Here is a 5,271-nt window from a genome sequence, read left to right on the forward strand (position 1 = left end):
CCAGATTACACTTTAAGTCCACCTGCTTTTGGGTTCAAGCAAAAATTACTAAAGTCATGGGCCCCTTGGAATATACTCAAAATAGACTTCCTAGCTTCTTTCTATACAAAGACCTTCAGTTCCACCTGCTCTACTTTTACCTCTAAGTTCCTAATTATTAAAAAAAAAAAATTTCTGCTTGATATATTACTGCTTTTCAACCACCAAGTTGCAGATGCAACCATGACACTAGTCTGACTTTCCTAGGCAGATGACCTCACCAATATGTCCTAGAACCTTAATTCCCCAGAGTCCTACTGCATTAGGGAAAGATAGAAACAGGCTTGGGGTATGGATTGACCTCCCAATGCCCATCCTCAGTCAAAAAGTAATTACAGAAGCCAAACCTTCCACCTTCTACATTCCACATTCTGAATTTTGGTCTATACTCCCAGTGGGATAAAGACTAGGAAACCTTTCAATGTAGGGGGTGGTATGAACTCTGGTGGTGGGAATTGTACCCCTCTTATCTTGTTAATCATTATTAAGGTGCTAATAAAAACAAAAAAAGTTGTAGGTGGAAGAAAGGAAATGTGATGTTGAAAAGACAGCATATTGGATGGAAGGACTGGGTAGTTAGCACACACATCATGATGTGAGGACCTGAATTTAAGCTTTTTATCTCTACCTGCTTCAGTGAAACTTTATGATCAGTGTAGCAGTTCTGTAGGTGTCTTTCCTTTATGTCTTTCTCTCAGTGTGTGTGTGTGTGTTGTGTGTGTGTGTGTGTAAAAATAGAAATAGGGTCCAGGTGGTGATGCACATGGTTAAGCACATATGTTTACAGTGTGCAAGGACCTGGATTCAGCCCCTGGTCCCCACCTACAGAGGGAAAACTTTTGAGTGGTGAAACAGGGCTGCAGATGTCTCTGTCTCTCTCCTCTTTCTTCTCCCTTTTAAATTTCTCTCTGTCTCTATCCAACAATAAATAAATAAAAATGTTTTTAAAAATAGAAAAAGAAAGAAATGGACACTGAGAATGGTGGAGTCAGTCTGCAAAACCAAGCCCCAACTATAACCTCAGTAGAAAAAAGAAAGGAAGGAAGGAAGGAAGGAAGCCCACATGTACGGATACCTAATTTTTGAAAGGGGGCTCAGAACATCAAATGGGGAAAAGAGATTCTATTCAAAAAGTGGTGTTGGAAAACTGAGTTGAAGCATGCAGAAGAATGAAACTGAACCACCATATTTTATCATATACACAAGTTCCAAATGGATCGATGATTTAGCTGTTAGGCCAGAACCTACCAAATATTTAGAAGAAAACACAAGCAAAATTTTATTCCATGCAACTTACAGAAACTAGTTCAGATCTAATTGCAATGAAAACAAGAGCAAAAATAAACCAATGGGGCTACATCAAAATGAAAAACTTCTGTACAGCAAATAAATAACCACCATAACAGAGAGACTCCACAGAGAGTGGGGGGCTATCTTCATATGTCATGTGTTGGACAGAAGGATAATAAAGAACAACCTCATTAAAAATGGAGTGGGGTGTGAGGCTAATGAGTGTTTGAGCATGGATGGTTAACACCCTCCCAGAAGCTCATCTATCAGTCTCCCCGTGGCATGCTAGCCTTGTGGCTGAGTGAGATGTGACCAGAGTATGCGGGGGAATTCCAACCATCCTACCAGTCTTGCCTCATCAACCCCCCTCCCTCTGGTGGGCTTCGCCTTCTTTAAATTTCTGTTCCCCTTTCCTACGTCACCATTCATACCTTCTCATTGGTCAGCTTGGCTACTACCCCTGCACAGCTACCCCTTTATAAACGTATAACTGAAACAATAAAGTGTTCCGTCCACTGCCATGGTTCCCTGAAGTGGTTTGTCATATCGTCCACTGTCACGGTAAGGTGGAAGACCACTCAGTGAGCTCACCCCTGCTGCTGCTGGCCCAACGTTCCCCACTCTCCATCTAGGCTCTGGTGGCCAACAGACTGGGTGGTGACATGGGAGTCAGTCTGGCTCATTCCCCTGAGGAACCTGACAGTGGGGGGGTGATATGGGCAGGGTCTTCTCCAAAGAAGAGATCCAAGGGTCCAACAAATATATCAAACAACTTTCAAAATCATGGATTAGAGAAATGCAAATACAAACAGTGAACTCTCACTTCACACCTGTGAGAATGTCGTGCATTGAAAATGACAGAAACATCAACTATTGGAGAGGTTTTAGGGACAAGGAACTCTCAAACATTGCTAGTAGAAATGTAAAATTGGGAGAGATGTGGTGTCGTTGTGGGCTCGCTCTGCCATGCGCTAGGCTTGGTGGGAAGGCCTGTTCTCGAGTCCGCGCTTTTCGTCGCCGCCATGTCAGGAGGTGGTGTTATTCGTGGCCCAGCAGGGAACAACGATTGCCGTATCTACGTGGGCAACTTACCTCCAGACATCCGAACCAAGGACATTGAGGACGTGTTTTACAAATAAGGTGCTATCCGTGACATCGACCTCAAGAATAGCCGCGGAGGACCGCCCTTCGCCTTCGTGGAATTCGAGGATCCGAGAGACGCGGAAGACGCGGTGTACGGTCGCGGCTATGATTACGATGGATACTGCTTGCGGGTGGAGTTTCCTCGCGGCCGCGGAACCGACCGAAGCGGCGGTGGGGGTGCAGGTGGTGGAGCTCCCCGAGGCTGCTATGGCCCCCTGTCCCCGCGTTCTGAAAACAGAGTGGTTGTCTCTGGACTGCCTCCAAGTGGAAATTGGCAGGATTTGAAGGATCACATGTGTGAAGCAGGTGATGTATGTTATGCTGATGTTTACCGAGATGGCACTGGTGTCGTGGAGTTTGTACGGAAACAAGATATGACCTATGCAGTTCGAAAACTGGATAACACTAAGTTTAGATCTCATGAGGGAGAAACTGCCTACATCCGGGTTAAAGTTGATGGGCCCAGAAGTCCAAGTTATGGAAGATCTCGATCTGAAGCCGTATTCATAGCAGAAGCCATAGCAGAAGCAACAGCAGGAGTAGCAGTTATTCCCCAAGGAGAAGCAGAGGATCACCACGCTATTCTCCCTGTCATAGCAGATCTCGCTCTCGTACATAAGATGATTGGTGACACTTTTTGTAGAACCCATGTTGTATACAGTTTTCCTTTACTCAGTACAATCTTTTCATTTTTTAATTCAAATTGTTTTGTTCAGAATGGGCTGAAGTGTTGAATTGCATTCTTGTGTAATATCCCCTTGCTCCTAACATCCACACATTATCCTCATGTCTGATAAATTGTATTTTAAGTGATGTCAGACAGGATTGTTTAAATTTAATTAACTCTTCCATGCTCTTCAGACTGTGATACTGTGTAAATGTCTTTTCTGCTCTGGTTTGTGTGAACTGGGATGTTGTGGGGTGTTGGTGGTTATCTTATCTGGGGAAGTTCTTATGTTTATCTTGCTTTTCATGTGTCTTTCTGTAGACACGTCTGAAGAGATGGATTAAGAATGCTTTGGATTAAGGATTGTGGAGCACATTTCAATCATTTTAAGATTGTCAAAAGGAGGATTGAGGAGGATCAGATCAATAATGGAGGCAATGGTATGACTCCAAGTGCTATTGTCACAGATGAAATTGGCAGTATTGACCTTATACTAAAAGGCAAGGGTTAAAAATAACTACATTTACCTTAAAACAATCTTTGCCATTATCTTTACTACAATTGCTTTCCTCTTTAAGCCTTGGCAATTGTGGCAAAATTACTTTGCCCATTTTATAACAGTTTATTTTGCTTCCTTCCCCCTTTTTTGTTTTAATAGGGACTAATGTGGGAAGAACTGGCTAATTTGTCACAGTGCTTAGTTACAACTGTTAATGTGTGACCTGATGTTGGTGTACATGTGGGTACAGGGTGTCTTTAATTCCAACCAGATAGAGTATAATATCAATACTGCTAAATCTGCATGTCCTCTGTGTGACTGATATAGCATTGCTATTTCATTTTTTTAAGACAAAATGAAAGCAAAATATAGAATTCCAAAGTACTGTGTAGATAACCTAGTTGGGAATACTTTTAAGTCTCACCTTCCTTATAATATTCATAATTGACTCATGTTTAAAACACTCTTAATTTACAAATTAAATTGCAGATGGGAGCATTAGATCTAGTTTAGATATAGGTGGGTAGCAGTACCAGTAATCTTTTCAATTACATAACTTTTTGCAATCACAAAACCTGTAATATGCTGTACAGTAACAAGTGTTGGCATGATCAGTTGAACTGTAAATATAAAATGTTTCTTCCAATTAGTTTCTATGATGATTAAGTTTCTAAAATTAATCTGAACACCATCCAGAAACTTGTTTTGGGGAATTTGATAATTATTGATGTACATCTGTTAAACAGATGACAGACATAACTGATCATTCCCTAGAAACCTTTTTTGATTACAGTATCTAACATTTTGCCTCCTCTTTTTTGGTTTTGCTGGTTATAAAGGTTTGGATTGGAGAGGGCTCACTGGATCCCAATCCTTGGAGCTGGATCATTGGATTCAAATCATAATGTGGATAGGATAGGGAGGATAAATTACAAGGATTCATGGAGCGGGATCAGATTACCAGGAACATAGGAGTGGATTCCTTCCCCAACCAAACCGCATTCATGTGGATTTTTTTTTATCAACTTAATTGACTATTCCAAAGATTTTTTTTCCTATTTTTGACGATTGGAGCCCTTAAGATGCACGATGGAATTGTGTTTTGCATTTTTTGGTAAAAGGAGCAAAGCGAGGACCTGGAGATAATACGCTGGAGCAATCTCCTTGGAAGGATTCAGCACGAGTAGATGGTAAACATTTAAAGGGGTAAGGGGGGGTTGTTTAAAGTAGTAATCAGTAAGTCACTTCTAAATTTAAAGAAAACTATTGGATTTGAAGAATAAGTAGGTTTCCAATTGGCTATTGCCGTTTTCCTTTGAAAAAAAGATAAACGTTTTTTAAAAAGCTAAAAAAAAAAAAAAGAAATGTAAAATTGGTCCAATTCTTGTGAAAAACAGTCTACAAAATTATAAAAGTGCTAGAAAGGTACCTACTATATGACATATCAATCCTTTTCCCAGGGAAAACAGACAGTTATCTGAAAAGACCTATGCACATCTATTTTTCATAGCAGAGTAGTTTGTAATAGCTTAAACTTGAAAGCAACTCAGATGCCCAATAGCAGATGAGTGCCTAAGAAAATTGTGACACAGGTACACAATGAAATACTACACAGCTATGTCTATGAGGCTAA

At 40.8% G+C, this 5,271-nt stretch overlaps 1 pseudogene across 1 annotated transcript; it reads left to right on the top strand.

Moving 5' to 3' along the window:
* The first annotated feature begins 2,274 nt into the window (after positions 1-2,274).
* LOC103124409 (serine/arginine-rich splicing factor 1-like) lies at positions 2,275-4,982 on the top strand (annotated as a pseudogene). Its single transcript, XR_009550215.1, has 2 exons — positions 2,275-3,579; positions 4,478-4,982. The product of XR_009550215.1 is annotated as a serine/arginine-rich splicing factor 1-like (transcript).
* Positions 4,983-5,271: the final 289 nt, after the last annotated feature.

This window comes from Erinaceus europaeus, chromosome 6 (assembly GCF_950295315.1).
Source record: "Erinaceus europaeus chromosome 6, mEriEur2.1, whole genome shotgun sequence".
NCBI classification, from domain to species: domain Eukaryota; kingdom Metazoa; phylum Chordata; class Mammalia; order Eulipotyphla; family Erinaceidae; genus Erinaceus; species Erinaceus europaeus.